We start from the raw sequence: 17,934 nt of genomic DNA, 5'->3' as shown, positions 1-17,934 counted from the left end.
CAAACATACACATATGTAAGCATATGGTCAGCCACCAGGTCCCTACATCTACCTTTGCTGATTAGTGTTTTCCCCCAGTTCCTTTTCCATTTTGTTCCTGTTATTTTTTTTTTTTTTACCTCTTTGTTTTCACTAGAACAGATTAAAATAAATGTCGTCTTGGCATTCAATTCATAAGGACTTCAATTTAACCCTCTGGGGGACTCTTCTATTCAGATTTATGTTTGAGGTTCAGTAATGATTTTTAAAAAAATTAGTATTGCACTAATGCCATTATTCTATATATCCAAGCGAGCAGCAGTTCTTCTGTGTGGGATTGTGGGAGTGTGGGGTGTGAAGGTGTCAGGTGTGTGGGACCTTGTGTGTGGAGACTAGAAGAAAGTACAGGGTGCTCTGCTCCATTGCTGTCTACCCCGTTCCTCTGAGACAGGTCTGTTGCTGAATCTGGAGTTCTACAGCTGGCCAGTCAACCCCGGCCATCTTCCTGTTTCTGTCCCCCACAGTTCTATGCTGGGTGTTGAGGATTTGAACTCAGGTCCTCATGCTTCTACAACAAGAGCTCCTATTAGCTGGGCCATCTCCCCAGGACAGCGATAATTTCTTCCTATCATTGTTAGAGTGCTAAAAATGTCCTCGTAAGGTTTGTTCAAATACGGATCCAAACGCTCTCCAGGCCAGATTCATTAGTATTTCTTCTTTTTTTCAAACAATATTTACCTTGTATATAGTGTGTAACCATTTCTCTCCTTTGTGTTATCCCGTTTATTAATGAAGAAATCAAGCCATTGAATGCCCTGGACAACACTCACGTTTTAGGATTTGGTCAGTTATGACTGCTCATGTCGCTCAGCGTCCCTTCACCAGCTAACCTGGTAGCGCTAATGTCTCAATTGGCTTTGGGGTCTTGTTCCCTTCTGATTACTGGGCAAGAGCATGACATAAGGGTATTTCTTGTTATATCACATGGGAAAATGCATTAGCCTGTTCACCCCACTGTTAGTGACGTTTCCACTGGCTAATAAATTTGGATTTTCTTTCAGCCTAACCCTCTGTTCTAGTTTGCTGTCTATGTCTGTGATGAGTCTCAGAACCAAACCTGTGGAGAAGGGCTTCGCTGAGTGTCCTCCACTTCCCTTAGTGCCGGAATGTGACAGTGTAAGATGAAACAAACCCTTTCCTCCCCAACTTGCTTCAAGCTATGCTATTTTTATCACAGCAACAGAAACCCTGACTAAGGCAGGAATCTTTTGGTTTCACTCACTACCTACATAACCGTTACTAATCATAGTTTACACTTCCTCTTTCTCTTCTCTGGTGTTTTACTCGAATTTTCTCCAGCTTCTCAGAATGTGTGGCAAACGCTACTCTCTTGTACATCTGCTGCCCCTTGGTTTCTCTCTTCCTGTTTCCACCCCCCCCCCCCGGCCCAGCACACTTATCCTTGAGTAGATTTATCAGAAAGGATCATGATTACCTGTATTCTGGCTTCTTGCATGATTAAAATTACTTGCCTTGATATTTGAAGGACAGCTAGAGAAAGAACACTGCTTTGTTGTAAAGACAAGACTGCAAACAAAATAACCAGCAGTCCAGGACTGGTTAAAGAAATAAACTAAGGTCAATTAAGTAATGGAGCCCGGGTCTGTGTAAGTGCTATAACACTACAACCACTGCAGGGAAAGGAGAAACATGATATAATCCTGCAGTGGCGAACATGTTTGTAAGTGGAAGACTGCCACGCAGTGTGTCTTCGTGAAGGCATGAAAATCAGGTTGAATATGCACAAAACACTTGGTGGCCATTTTTCTGTAGCTATTGTTCATCTTTGCTTTCTTCTTTATGCTTCCCCGTCTTTTGTGGTACTCCTGATCTGGTTGGAAAGAATATAACTATTTAAAGCAAGATGTGATCTCAAGTCTTCAGGTTTTGGTTTATTTGTGTCATTTTTAATCAATGCCCCAAGACAGGATGTACCGAGGAAGAGAGAGCAGCATGAGCTAATTAGCAGGCTCAGGGCATACTGGTCTTAGTATTCTGCCTGTGATTAGCACTCGATATTTGCTAGTATGAATTCAGCAAAAAATAAGTCAGTTTCGAGGAAAGTCATTGGTGGCAATACTCTACTGAGCCAAGTTCCTCCCTCTAAAGCTGAACTGAGAACAACAGATGAAGAGGTCAAGAGAAGCAGTGGGCTGCGATCCGGATCCAGCAGAGAGGACAGACAATTAGCACTCTGCCCTCAAAGCTAATAGGAATGTGCTCATTTTTACTTAGTCCAAAGAATAAAAATCAATATGGGTAGAAAGCTCATAAAAGAGCCTGAGGCAGTGAATGGGAGTAGCACACAGAATCATCAAAGGAAGAAGAGAAAGGTAGGGGGGTAGGAGAGGAGATGGAGTGGAGAAGGAGGTCACGGAATCTCTCACGTTAAGGGCCTCAGCCTTACACTGTGTATGTTTAATGTACACAGGCATACAGCGAGCCTGCGCAGCTGTCGTGATGAACGCAGTAAGTGAGGTGTTCCCAATGTGCCTGCCTCTCTGTGTGTGAGAGCAGGGTAGGAGACTAATCCCTGATCTTCTAACAGCCATCCTAAAGATGCTGACCACGAGTCACATTCAATGCACCTGTCGGCTGGACCGGGGCTGTCAGGGCCAGGGCATTCCTCTAAGGGATTAAGGAGAGCAGCCAGGTTTGGGAGCAGCTGTTTACACCATCAATCCAGCATTTCCCAACCTGTGGGTTGTGACTCCCTTGAGGATCAAACCACCCTTTCACAGGGATCACATATCAGATATCCTGCCTATCAGATACTTACATTATGGTTCAAAACAGTAGCAAAATTGCAGTTATGAAGTAGCAATGACGACAACATGAGGAACTGTATTAAAGGGTCGGAGCACTGGGAAGGTTGAGAACCACTGCATTAGTCGGAGGGTAGTTATTGGTGTCTCTTTCTCTTATAAAACTCTGTTAACAAAAATGAAGTGTTTGGGAATGGTGGCGCACAGCTTTAATCCTGGTGCTTGGGAGACAGAGACAGGTGGATCTCTGTGAATTTGAGGCCAGCCTGGTCTACATAGCAAGTTCTAGGACAGCCGGAATTACATAGTGAGTCCTTCTCTCTCACAGAAATAACAGAGGTTAGAAAGATGCCTCATAGGTTAAGAGCACTGAAGGCTCTTGCAAAGGAATTCCCAGCACCCACACGACAGTCCATAACTATCTATAACTTTAGTTCCAGGGGATCCAGTGCCCTCTTCTGTTCTACCGGATCCTACATGCATATGGACATATAAATTCACACAAGCACGCATACACACACACACACACACACACACACACACACACAATTTTAAAAGGATAAAGAATCAAAAATTTAGGGAGTTGAAGAGATGGTTAGGTACTTAAGAGCATAGGTTGCTCTTACAGAGGATTCAGGTTCTATTCCCAGCATCCACATAATGACTCATACCATCTCTAACTCCGGGTCCATGGAATCTGATGCCCTGCTCTGTCCTCCATGAGCACTGCATGCCTATGGTACACAGACATGTACACAGACAAAAGAGTCATGCACCTAAAATAAAAACAAACAAACAAATATTTAATTTATGTATCTGTAAAACAACAACAAAATCAACTAATGAAGTTACGCGCTGTCCTGCCTATCCTCCCACTTCTCCTGAAGACACTCTCCAAGAAGATGGTAGGCATTCACGTAAGGATAATCATTATTGAGCCATGTGTGGTGGTACATGCCTTTAATCCCAGCACCCAGGAGGCAGAGGCAGGCAGGTCACTGTGAGTTTGAGGTCAGCTTCGTCTACAATATGAGTCCAGGACAGGCAGGGCTCTCTTACACAGAGAAACCCTGTCTGAAAAACCAATCATTATCATCATCATCATCATCAATAAGAACTCCCATGGGAATAACCTTGGACCACACCTTCCATTCCACAGCTAAATTCAAGACTTGGAGAAGAACAGTCACTGCCATTTAAATTCACATGGAGTATCAAGCAATAGCAAGAGTGGAGGAGACAAAGGGATGGCTTTTGACGGAGAATAAAAATGAGGACCCAGGGCATCTCAGATGCTTTCCATCTGTCTTCCCATTTGGCCAGTGCAATAGAGCAAGCTGGGAGGGAACGCAGATTTTATTTGCTCTACTGGTTATTTTAAGAACTCTCAGTGGTTACCATATCACATTTGGTTCCCAGTTTAGAAACTAGACACTTCTAGAGAAGTGTCAAGACTTCACAGTGAACTTACCTTGCACTTCAGTCACTGAGAAACCGATTAATACTTCCCATTGACTCAGTGTATTATCCAAAGTGGGTGCTGCCTTGTCCTAGCTTAATCCTTAATCCTGTGCCGTGAGGACATACAAAAATAAAGCTGTGAACTGGAGTAGACTCCTAACTATTCAGGTGTTGCCAACCTTTTCTTTGAGGGGAAGACAGGGTCTCTCCCTGGCCTACAACTCATCAAGTAGGTGAGGCTGCCTGGCCCCTCAACCCAGGGATCTCCCTGTCTCCACCATCATACCCAACTTTAAAGAATTACTTATTATGTGGGCCATAACACTAACACAAAGGTTAGAGGACAACTTGAGGGAGTCAGTGCTCATCCTACCATGTGGGATCTGGAGCTTGAACTTGGGTCATCAGTCTTGGTACAACGCGCTTGGCTTGTTGAGCCGCCTTGCCAGCTCCCAGTTTTGCTGGTTTATTTGTTTTTTAAATGTAAGGTACTAAGGATTGAAATCGGATCTTCATGCTTGCCGGACAAGCCCTTTACCATTTGAGCCATGGCTCCAACCTCAGTTCGTTGACTTTCACATTAGCACTTACATTTTCAAATGTAACCTTGAACAAACTGGCTTTCATTATCATTAGTTTGAACCCTGACCCTTGAAAAATGAATAAAATAAAAAAAAAAGATTCTCAAAGTTTTTCTGACAAGAACTCTAGTTCTAGTTCCCAGACACTCTAGTTGACACATTAGACTGTGTAAATACTCAAGCTCAGTTACATGTTTACTCAATTAAACAGTCACAATTTTCAAGTGTATTTATAAATATAACATATTCAGGTTGCTATATAGAGATGCTTGGTGGGAAAAATTTATAATCAAGACAAGCAAAAACTTTTCTAGCACTTAAAGAGCTCTTGTTGTGATCTTAATCAAATAAACCTTAGAACACCAGAAAAAGAATTCTCTTAAATATCTTATCCCTGCTTACAAACTTAATCAAAATATTTGTAACCTGTCAACCTAACACCCTAAGGTTTAACCAAGTTTCATATTTTATGCTGACATGAGGGTAATCTTCCGGAGTCAGAACAAGCCATGCCCTTTTGAAATAATAGAACATACTGGCCCGCTTCAGAGCAGCTTAATTTGGGTGGATGGAATTCAGCAGCCATTAGTCTAGGCTGGATTCAACTAATCTCTTTACTGTCTGGTTGATTTCTGCATTCTTTTCATATTCTTTTTGTCTAGCTCCATCCACAAAAGACCTCATCTGTCTAAAAACCATCAGCCTTTATTTGGTCTAAACTGAACTGAATAGAATTCATCCCTCAAAGTTGACTTGGTACAATCTGAAGATCCCTTTGGAATGCACATATCTACCTTGTATGGAAATCACATTACCTAGCTCTCGTAGTACCACCATAAACACACAGACACACACTGACTGCCTTCCTCTAGGGGAGCTACATCAAGGTAACAGGTATTATGAGATGGATTCAGTGCCTTTTAGAAGCTTTTTTTAAATTTTTTAATATTTATTTAGGATGCTCTGTAGAAGGAACACAGGGTTTTTTGGTAAGTCCGTTTGGAAGTCTTATCTCCAAGGCAATTACACACTTAAGACATTGCTAGGCGATTCTATTGTCTGAAGATAGTTAAAGCTGGAAGACCTTTGCTGTGTGTTTATTTGGTCCAATCTTACAGTACACAAAGAGCAGGAGGGGAGGAATGGGGAAACTCCACTGCTTCCTCCGAGTTCCAGGTCCCAAGCAAGTTTGACTTCAATTAAGGTGCCTAGAGCTGCAGTGAGTGATCCTCCTCCACTCTTGCCTTCCGTCAGACTGCACACACCACCACGCTTCTCAAACTCATGCAACCCGTGTGTTACCGTCTTCCTAGATAGGGTGGTTTCTTCCACTGAATTCAGTGACCATAGCCAGGCATTCACTCACTACTCCAAATTCTTATTTTTGGTTTTGAGCCTCACCTTTCACGGCTGAGCCATCCCTCCAGCCCCGCTACTCCAAATTCTAACCCAGCCTCACATCTATCTACATTTCTTATAGATAGGAGCAGGATTTTAGAGGATCAACTAGTCAAAAGGAGATCCAGAGCCGTGTGTGTGTGTGTGTGTGTGTGTGTGTAAGAGTTTGGAAGGAAAGGAGCAAAGCTGGGTGGAAGAGACAGTAGGGATGCAGGCTTGAGGGAAGAATGGAGAACGGGGACAGTTGAATAGGCCTGTAAGAAGAGTAGATGAGGGGAAACAAATGGGGCAAAGGTCAAATGATTGACAGAGAAGGCCCCTCTGAGGAGTAGCAAGAACACAGTAGGAAGCACAGGTCCAGAAGAAGGACGCCTCTGACTCTAGACAGGAAGAAGAGAAGGGGAAGCTTGCCGTAAACACTGGGAAGGGCATGAGTGAGAAAACGGTTCTGATAATGATGAAGATAGAGGCTGGGTAGGAGGGAATGGGGGGCGGTGTACATATGAAGGATGGAGGGTTCGGACACCCTCAGCTAATGGAGTCTTGGAGACGAGGGAATCAATGGTTTGGCAGGACATTGGGGTTAGAGATTTCAGATAGGGTGATCCTGAGTTAGTGGCATGGCTGGGTAGAGCTGCTGACAGGCCAGCGGGGCAGGAGAGAGGCTACAGCTGAGGACCCGGAGCCGGCGGGTTAGCTCGTTGTTGCCCTCCCGCACGCCAGCTGACATCCGGCCAACCCTGGGGGAGAGATAGGTCACAAGCCTGCTGCCAAGACCCTCTGTGAGTCCTAAAGACGGGTGGCTGACGATACGCGATAGGTTTGACAGAGGATAAGGTGTGAGGGAAATTTATGTGTGAAGGGAAGGACACGGCCTGGGGACAATTTTAAAGGGTAAGGATGATATCAGCTCCCGACGCCCAGCCGCAAAGGGCAGAGGGTGAGTGAGAATGACACCCTCTGCCGACCTTGCTTGCTGCTGACCTTCACAGCCTGAGTTCAACCCTTGGAACCTACCCGGAGGAAGGAGAGCGCTGACCCCTGCGTGATGTCTTCCGGTCCCCATAAACGCAGGGACACATGCCCCGCCCCCAAAACGTGCAGGTTTTAAAAGTGTTTTGTTTTCTGCTGTTGTTGGTTTTAAAAACAAAAACAACGAGTCCTCTCTACATAAGAACAAAAGAGAAGCAGGAATCTCTGGAGATTAAGGCCCAGCTGATGACAGGAAGGGGAAGCTTGGCAGAAATGGTCAGGATGCAGGGACCAGGTTCTGGGGGTAACACTGTAGAAGGCGGGAGGCAGAAGGAAGAGAAAGAAAACATCCTGAGACCACCCAAAGAGGCCGTTCGTGCTGGTATTTATCATAAGAGTGCTGTTGTCTTAATATATGAATGAAGGGCGTTCCTACATGACTGACAGTGGTCTGCTCCGAAGGAGTGACCATTGCTGTGTCACAAATTCCCCAAACTCACAAACATTCAGTTACAACAAAACCTTAAAGGCCATACTACCTTCTTGTCACACCAGGCTAAAGTCTAACCTGCAAAGTAAAAAAAAAAAAAAACAAAACAAAAAAAAACAACTTTAAAAAATGTGAGAGATTGTGAGAGTCTCTGGTAGATTTGATTTCTTATGGAGTGTAAGGCAAAGGCATTTCTTGGCCAGCCTCAGGTACACACTGGGTTTAAAACCACATCAGGCTACATGAGACCTTGTCTAAACAACAACAAGAAGAAACTCCAAAAATAAAAACAAATCCAGGGCTGGAGAACTGGCTCAACAGTTACGAGGGTGTGTTTCTGTCACACAGGATAGGGTTCATTTCTCAGAACCCACGTGGTGGCTCCCAAGAATCTGAACTCCGTTTTCAAGGCTCTTCTGACTTCCCTGGGAACCAGGCATGCACATGGCACATGCAGATAAATGCAACCAAAACACTCATCCACATAAAATAAGCATTTAAAACAAGCAACCAGGACCATTTCCCATACAAAACAAAAACAAAACAAGTAAACAACAACAACAACAAAACCCACTAGGACAGATCATTAAAAACTAAGATCACGGCATGATTTGGCAGCCTCTTTTCTAGATGTGTGTGTGTGTGTGTGTACTTATATGTATATAAAAAAAATCAGGGATTTGAACAGGTATTTGCATATACATGTTTGTAATAGAACTATTCACAAAAGTCAAGATGCCAAAACAACTCAAATGTCACCTACGGATGAATGGATAAGCAAAAGGCAATGGGCAAAGAGTGGAAAGTTATTCAGCCTTAGGAAGGAAGGCGATCTTGTCACATTCTACAGTGCAGGTGAACCCTGAGGCCACAGTCATAAAAAAAAAAATTAGCTGGTCACAAGTACACAAGTGACTCCTTTTCTATCCATTATCTAATGTCAAGTTCACTGAAAGAGAAAGTACTGTGTGGTCACCAGATCTTCGAGGAGGGGAAGTTGTTTAACAGGTAGAGTTTGCAGTATAAGAATGTTCTGGAAACCTGTTTCTCAATAGTGGGGGGATACGGGATACACAGCACCACTGGACTGCACACTCAGGAGAGGCCACACATTCCTGTAAGCCCAACACCAGGGAGGCAGAGCACAAGGAAAGTGCGAGTTCCAAGGCAGGCTAAGCTACACACCCCTACTCTAAGTTCAAAATGACAACAAAAACATTGTGAAGATGATAAATTTTATGGTATGTGTGTGTTTTAGATCACAATTAAAAATAAAAACAAAAAACGGTCCTTCAGTATCTCCCCTTCTCCTGCCTGACAGTTGAAAAAGAGAAGGTAACTGTACATCCCAGGTTGCCAGGAATCAGGACCAGATTCTATCTCTGTCAGACCTTACCCTCACTTTGGGGCCTGGTCCTCTCTCTCTCTCTCTCTCTCTCTCTCTCTCTCTCTCTCTCTCTCACACACACACACACACACTTTCTCTCTCTCCTCCTCTCTCTTTCCCCATTTCTCTCTCTCCATGTCTTTCTGTCTCTGTCTCCCTTTCTCTCTCCATCTTCTCTTTGTCTTTGTCTGTCTTTGTCTCTGACTCTCTCTGTCTTTGTCTCTCTGCCTCTCTCTAGCTCTCTCTCCCTCTCTCTGCGTGTGGTGCTGAGGCAGAAAAAGCAACACTGGATGTACTGTTAGCTTCTCTTTTTCATCTATCAGGAAGCAGCTGATTTATGGACGGTGACATTCTATTGAACCTGAAAGGGATCAAGACTTTCCTCTGTTCATAAATGTTCCTGCGTCCGTGCCCTTTCTCCTGATCTCATCTGGATTATTCAGCTCTTCCACTAGCAGCTCCTGGAATCTGAGGTAGGCCAGAGTGCAGACGAGAGGAGCTTTTCTGTTCCCCAGCTGTTCCCCCTGTAATTTAGAAGTCCAGACAGTCCCAGCAGAAAACAAGAAAGAAAACACAGGGGCACACTTCAAAATGAGCTTGGTGTGGGGTCTCTCATGGGGAAACAGCTAGTCCAAACTTGCTGCCTTAAGCTCCCTCCTGTGCTTGTGGGAAGGAAGTCTCTCTTCCCCTTTAGGAGTGTTCCTTTGGCTCTTTATTCCAAATTCCATAACAGAGACAGCATGAAAAGCTGGCCCCAGCTCAAGAAAAGCAGGGGTGGAAACCAGCCCTCTGTTCTCTACAGGAGTTATGTCCATGGGTTGTCTTCTATTTCCTATCAGAAATTTTTCTTCTGCAGAGGAAAAGATGGGGTGTTTAAAGATTCCTTACACAACTTCCACAGGATTGATGCTTGGGCAGTTGATGCAAATGTCTTGGTGATTCCAGAAATCTAGGAAGGTTCAAAGTGCCAAAGCTGAGGCACCACCCGACCCCCAGCCCCTGCTCCTCCATCTTGAGAGGTCCTACACCCCCCAGAGCTTGGAAAGTGTTAGGAAAATCTCCCAGCACAACTATGTCCCATGATGAAGAACTAAATAAAACATTTGGCAAGGGCATTTTAAAGATCTTTCCACTGAGTTTTTTTTTTTTTTTTTTTCAGCAACCCTTCAGAGGTTGAACCAGGATGCCTATAAAAAGCCTTCTGCATTCCCCTGCACACTCTTCATGAATCCTCAGGAAGGACGGAATAAGACAGAAGCCAGATATCCGGAGCCAGGCCAGATACTGAAGATGCCAGGCTGGCTGGAGGCACTGGCAGTTGCACTCCTCCTGCCTCTCTCCTGCCTCTCTAGCTGGCATGGCCTCTGCCTACACGGCCTCCTGGCTTGCTTCACCTGTATGTCTGCTAATTATTGAACTAAGAAGTTATTTCTATGCTCAGTTTCCCAGATACTCACATGCACGAATCTGGGAATCTGCCTGAGTGGCGAATCCCTCTAAACAAGAGTCTCATCCACACCTGAGCTGCCATCCCTGACTCTGAGACACGCCTGTCATGTAGAAGCCAATGAGCCACACAGGAAACATGAAGAGCCTCTAGCTAACCCTAGAAAGCAGGAGCCTTCCGGAGCTCACACCAACCATAAAAGTGGAGGGAGAAGCCAAGGCCTTGCTAGCACTCTGCCCGTCACACATGCAGGAATCAGAACACAAGAAGAGAACACGTCACTACATTTTCTCTCATCATCTCCCCTCCACCAGGTATTCCCACTTCCAATCTTTGGGAATCCAGGAGCTATGTCTGATGAAATAGTCCACCCCCAACTAAATGCTGACAGGGTGTTTTTCTAGGCAAGAGACTGGCTACCTTCCACAAACGGAAAAGGCTAAAGGGTCATGTGTTCCCATGTTCCTGGGATGGGAACACAAGAACCTCTTGCCAATGCTTCTGTCACTCTACTGTAGAGGTCTCTACATCTCAATGTCCAGAGGACCCGGGACCGTCTGAGACTCCTCCAGCACAGCTCACGAGAGAGTCACAGATCTGCACAATTCCTTCCCATGGTATCTAAGGAAACCAGGATAATCAGCCATAAAAGGCTGTGGAAATAGGATGCAAGGTGGAAGGTGGGGGCAAGGATGAGGCTGTGCTAGAGGAGAGGGAAAGGAAGATTATTCCAGAGCAGGAAAGAAGACAGCCTTTGAGGGGCAGAGGGGACCAGAAAGTGAACAACAGCTGTTTTGAGGGGGCCCCAGGAAAGTTTGGGGCTAGGGAGGGAGCACATAGCCAGCTGTAATGGATTGAGGCTATTGGTTGTTCCCTGGCTACTGGTTTTAAAGCTGAAGAAAAAAAATTGTATCTATACTGTATTATCCTCTTTATGAAGCTGGGGATGAAAAGGCCAGCTTGGTTCTTAAATCAATATATTTTGTTTTTATAACGCAAATGCATTCTTGTGTGAATGAGAAGTCATACACTATTACAGATTAGAACCGACTCTGGGGTCCCCTCTGCTCTGGGATGCTCATGAACAAAATGGAGCAGCCAAGAATGTGAACTAAATGGTACAGGAATTGGTTGTGACATCAGTTTGTCCCGAGCACTGGGCTAGCTGCTTCATATTCAGGGCCTATGAACCCAAACCCTTAAAAGCATCTGTCCACCTAACATTCCCTCGGACATCCCATTCATCCCAAACTGAGCTGCTGTCTTCCTCCTCAAGTCCCATCCCAGCCACGGTCTTTCCCACTCTGGTCGATGGCAGCTTCAGTCTTCCAGTCTCTCAGCTAAAACCTTGGAGCAGTAGTTGACTCTTCTTTCTCATCCTGACCCAGTCTACCCAGACACTGTCTTGATTCTACCTACAGAGTGGATCCAAAATGGCAGTGCTTCTCACCTCTATGTCCACTGTCCTGTCCATGTCTCACTGGGGATGTATGGATAACCTCTTCATTTCTACTCTGCCTGTTGGAAGTCTGTTCTTAACCACAGTGTCTAAGGTATCTTTGGAACATGTCAAATAGTGTCACCTCGTGGCTTAAAATCACCATCGGTTTTTCATTTTATGCGGAATAAGAGCTCAAGTCCTTATACACTCTGAGTATTGGTACTCCATCTGGATCCCCTTCTTTCGGAAAGACTGTCTGCAAATACCTTCTCCTCATGCTACCGTAGTCCACCAGCCACACGGCTTTCCCTCAAGCACACCCCACTTCAAGTTCTTCCTTGAAGTTAGGGTTTTGATCATAGCTGTGTCCCCATATTGCCCACAATGAATGTGTGGGATATTTCTGTGCCTAATCTTTCCCATTTCAAAAGGTCAATGAGCTGATGATTCCATACAAGGTCTCCTTTTTTTTTACCAAGCCCACATTTGAGTTTTGAGCTGTATATCTGACATCATGAGCTACTTATCTGATCTACCTAAGTATTAGCTCATGCTTTCCAAAGGCAATCTCTGATTTGGGGAAAATAAAAGAAAGGTACAAAGACCCTAGTGAGCTCATGTGAGGCAGTCCATAAGAAACAGGAAGTTTCAGTCTGATCCACACAGTTTGGACTCCCTAAGAAAACCTGATGCTCCCTGTTAGCAGAAGGGTGTGTGTGTGTGTGTGTGTGTGTGTGTGTGTGTGTGTGTGTGTAACAGGAGAGAGAGTGAGTGAGAGATCTGAGAAAGCTATGCACATAAGCAATGTGCATACACACACACACACTGGGAGAACTGATGTCCCAAATCCCAAGCAACCAAAACCAATCTTAACAGGGAGAGACATGATGGGAAAACCTGGCATTCAGAAGAAAAAAAAAGTGTGACTCCTGAATTTGAATGGTGGAAGAATCTAAAAATACTTTGGCATATTCAGAGTTGGCTTGCTTGTCACGTTATTTCACATTAAAAAAAAAATAAGTGCATAAGTTGGGGGATAGAGGTGAAGAAAACTGTAATACTGGCTGTTATTAATATCCTGTCTTTCTTCCTAAGACCACATAGTTCCTTCTGTCTTGTTCCTTATTTTTGAAAATTATTGTTACTGAATTTACCTGTTAACGTGAACTTTCCCACCTGTAATTTTTAACCCAGTCCTGTTTGTACTGGGAGATGAATTTTCTTATGGGAGTTGTGGAGGAGGATGACAACAAACTATCATGTTGCAGATACTAGATATATCACACCCCCTTTTGATCCCCAAACACAAAGCCCTTATCATTATCCCTACTTCATATAGTAGGAGACAGAAGCTGACAGGCATTGGATGACTGGCTCAAAGCCACGTGGGTATTTAAGACTTTAACTCATTACTGAGGTTCCCTAAAATCTTTGCCTCTAAACCATGATGGATTATCTTCCACCTACAATGAGAGCAGAGGAAAAAGCTATTCATGGACACTAAGTATGAATTAATCTCATTAGCTAATTTCTGGCCAATAAAATACACAATGCACAACTTTCCTACATTGCTATCTGTAATGAGGAAATGGCCCTCTAAAGGTGTGAAGCTAATACAAGGTGAAGTTTGATGATGAACCAAAATGACCGATTCAGGTCAAAAGAAGTCAGATGTTATCAGATCTCAAAAAAAAAAAAGTCCTTTCAGCATCTTCTGTGCAAGGCCAACGAAGCTGAAAAAATTACCTTATAACTTTTAATACTGAGCATGTTGACTAGCATGCCTGGGGTTTAATCCCTGGTACCCTATAAACCTTGGGTGGTGGCTCCTGCCTGTAATCCCAGCACTCAAGAGGTAGAAGCAGGAGTAACAGGAGTTCACATCATCCTTTGCTATATAGTGAGCTCAAAGCCAGTCTGAGTTACAGGAGACCTAGTCTCAAAGGGAAAATGAAATGCTTAGAACTTCTATAGTCTTAAACATCTCTATTAAAAGTTACAGAACACGTGATTTCTGATTAATGCATCCAGATGGTACCAATTGCTAGTAACAGAAAACTCAAAGTAGCTTTAAAATGAGATTTACTATTTTACACAGCAAGACCTGTAGACACAGGATGCCTCAGAGCAAGTGAACTGAGTATCTCTGTGCCGTGACCAGGACACACATTTCTCTCAGCTTGCCTCTCCTCCATCCCCTGTACAACAGCTTGTCCTTTTAAGGTAGACGTCTGTAAAGATCCCGTGATGGCTTCCCCAAGCAGAACTCACACACATACAATAATCATTATAGATGGAAAAGGAATTTCTTGTCTTGGGAATTCAACCAAGATAAGGCATCATTTATTCCAGGCTAAGCGCACAGTTGGCCACCTGGGAACTCACATATAATTCATAAATGAATAAAACAACAACCACATGGCACATCTGAAGACATGTGAAGCCTCTGTTTGCATCCTATCTATCAGTAGGTCACTGTCCAAGGCAAATTCCAGAGTAAAGTCTACAGCTGAGGGGCAGAGCAGCTTGCAGCTCCCGTAAGAACCCATGACAAGGTACAGACTATATGGTACTGCCGAGAATGTGGAACTGGACTTGAGAAATCCAACCTGTAGTTGTATTGGGCAGAAACCTGTGAGCGTGTGTCATCTTTTAGGTACAAAATAATGAATATTAGCAAGCTTTCATGATTTAGAATAATATCCACAGAGGGTGTGTGTGTGTGTGTGTGTGTGTGTGTGTGTATGTGTGTGTGTGTGTGACGCATGCATGCACACTTGGATGATCTTGAATGGTGTGTGCATGTGGAGGCCAGATGGCACTGGATGTCTTCCTTTATCTCTCCACATCCTACTTTTTTATGACAGGGTTACATATGGAACCTAGTGCTCACTGGTTGACTAGCCTGGCTAGCCAGTGAGCTCCAAGGACCCTCCTCTATAAAGGGACTCTGGCCAGCGTGAGCCTGGTGGGAATGGCTCTGGCAGGCTTTGCCCTTCTCTTTGATTCCCTTTGCCTTGATAAAGACCATTAGATTCAATACCTAAAGCTAGCCACCAAGGTCTATTCCTTTATTTGGCCACTTCTTCCTCCTGAGGCTGACTACCAAGGTCCAGCTATCAAAGTATTTAAATCCAGCAATCAAAAGCTTTGGTTCACCTAATTAACATGACCAATTAAAATTAAACACCTTATCCTATCACGGGGTTTCCCATTTTACCTTTATAACCCGCCATTTTCTTATGGGCTGTGTTTGTTTCCTCTTTATCAAAAGACAGTCATTCCACCGTCTTCCGGGACAAATACTCCTTTCCTTTCTCCCTTTTCCCTTCCCTTTCTCCCTCTTTATCTCTCCTCTTTGTCTCTCACTCCCTGTCCACTATCTCTCTGGGGCAAATAAATCTCCTTTGTGCTGAGAACTTGGTGTTGGGGGTTCTAGATTAACATACTGTCTCTTAGGCTGTCTGCCAACCTCTGCAACATCTAAACACTGGAATTACAGATACACCTAGGTTTTACATGAGTTAAAGGTGATCCAAACCCAGGTCATCATGCTTGCACAGCAAAACTTTACCTGAGCCATTTCCCAGTCCAGTAGGGGTAGAGTTTAGCTAGGCCTTTTGTTAGCCAACTATTGGATCTCTCCAAAAACCAAAGCAAAAAGTTTATACCAGAATAAAAACAAACAAACAAACAAACAAAAAAAAAAAAAAAAAAAAAAAAAACAAAACCAGAATTGCTAGGCCCATACAAAGTGAAAACTATGGGATTGTCTGCCTCTGAAGTAGCAGTTTGGTTCCTATTAGGCAGAGTCATACATGCTTCGTTAGAATCAAACATGTATCAGGGTTTAAGGACTGTATCTATGAAAGTAAGCTGCCAAAGCTGAGTCCTGCCTGAGTTCTCCCTGGAGAGCTACAGGTGTTGTGAGCCCATTAACTGGGTCTCAGTTTACAAGAGAGTTCTAATTACATGTGGGGCTTTGATAGTACTGTACCTGCTGAATCTCTTTCCCACAGAATCACACTAGTAGAATATCCTAATCAAAAGCCCCTCCCTGTATCACTTTCTACCTCTGCCTCCACTGCATATAAATCCTCATGAACTTCGTCTCCCTCCCGTCTTTATTCATGCCCATCTCCTTGAAATACATGCCATCTTGCTAAGTGACAAATCAGCCTGTCCACTACCAATCCCATTGCAAACAGGCTACTTGACTCTGCTTTCCATGTATCCATCACGCTGAACTTGGCATATTGTAACAAAAGTAGTAAATATATACCTATCTCTTCCCTTTTCCCTGTGAGCTGTTTGAGTTCATTGAGTGTATCTAACTAATCCTTATCCCTTCAATATCCAGCACCATGTTAGGAAAACAGTAGGAGCTGAGAAACGTTTGAAGAGAAAGGGCATGGGCATAGGCTAGTTAGCAGTTCCAACGTATTCTCACTCAGGCCAAGCGCAAATCAGCTGTTTGTGGCGTGAGTCATCTCCCAGTAACTTGAACCCAGCCTCCCGCCATCTTTTAACACCTCCATCTTCAACTTGTATCCGCAAGGGTCGCCACACACAGGAAAGAGGGTGATGCTGTTCTGGGGAAATACCCTATTTCTTCCGTAGTGATTGTGTTGGGAAAGGAACAAGGAAAGTGTCAGGCTTGACAGACAATATAGGACAGCCATCGGGACAGAGTGACTATTCAGAGGCATGCAAAGGACAGACGTCCTGGACCATTTCAGCAAGAATTAGTCAGATGGGGTGGTATATGCCTCTAATACGAGTGCTAATGCAGGAGGATTGCCATGACTTCAAAGCCAGCTTGGGCTGTGTAACAAGACCTTGTCTCAAAAAAAAAAAAAAAAATCAAGGAAGAATAAATAAATTTGTTAAAGAATGCTTTCTTTCTCTTCAACTTTTTTCTCTTGTGGATGTTCTCTCTCTCTCTCTTTGTGTGTGTGTGTGTGTGTGTGTACGTGTGCGTATGTATGAGCACACGCACACGCACACACATTTGTGTTCATGTATATGCAGGTGTCCTTAGAGGACAGAGGAAGGTGCTAACTCCCCTGAAGCTGGAGTGACAAATGGTTATAAGACACTGACTTGGGTGCTGAGATCAAACTAAGGTCCTCTGACTAGCAACAAGCTCTCTTAACCATTAAGTCATCCACAGGCCCCACCAAAGAGCTCTAGGGAACAACCAAAAATAAAGAAGAAGAGTTGCTAATTTGGTTCAGTGGCATCATAAACTAATTAAAACGAGGCTAACACATCAGAAAAAAATCTTCAACTAACAGAGGGAGAGAAAACCTGAGACCCATGATAACATTAGTCCTGAAGCTGACCTCATATCATGTGAACCAACTAATTTTATTTCAGAGACTTGAGTTGAGTCTGTTACTTATAAGTAACTGAATATTGCAAATGTTATTGGGATCATATGGGGGGAAAAAAACTAGATGAGCCTGAGTGAAAACTCTGTAAGAATTAGAAGAGGAAGAGGCAATGTTTTTTGTTTGTTTGTTTGTTTGCTTGATTGGTTGGTTGGGTTTTTTGTTTGTTTATTTGTTTTGTTTTGTTTTATCCTAGATGACAGTAAAGTCAGAATCATAAGGTTATGTATTGTGTGGAGAGAAAAGCCTGTTGACAGAGGATTGGTGATTTTCTTAAACTGGGTGATAGATACAAGGAGGCGTTTTATCCCTTTTTTGTATTCATCATCTTATTTTTAATTGCCAAATTAAAAATAATAATGTTCCTGTCTTGGTGTTGGCATTCACAGAATAGCCAGTACTGTCGCCATGCCAGTACGTTTGGCTTAGCCTGAGATAAGCCAAACATAAATGAACTGTTTCCAAATATGCATAGCCCTGTGTGACTTAGCTGGTGAAAGGCAGAGGCTGGGATGGTGTGTCTGTCCTCAGGGATTCACTATAGATGTTTTGTTGGTGTG

The sequence above is a fragment of the Meriones unguiculatus genome, chromosome 2, assembly GCF_030254825.1.
Source record: "Meriones unguiculatus strain TT.TT164.6M chromosome 2, Bangor_MerUng_6.1, whole genome shotgun sequence".
Classification (NCBI taxonomy): Eukaryota; Metazoa; Chordata; class Mammalia; order Rodentia; family Muridae; genus Meriones; species Meriones unguiculatus.
Note: the sequence above shows the minus strand (reverse complement) of the source record.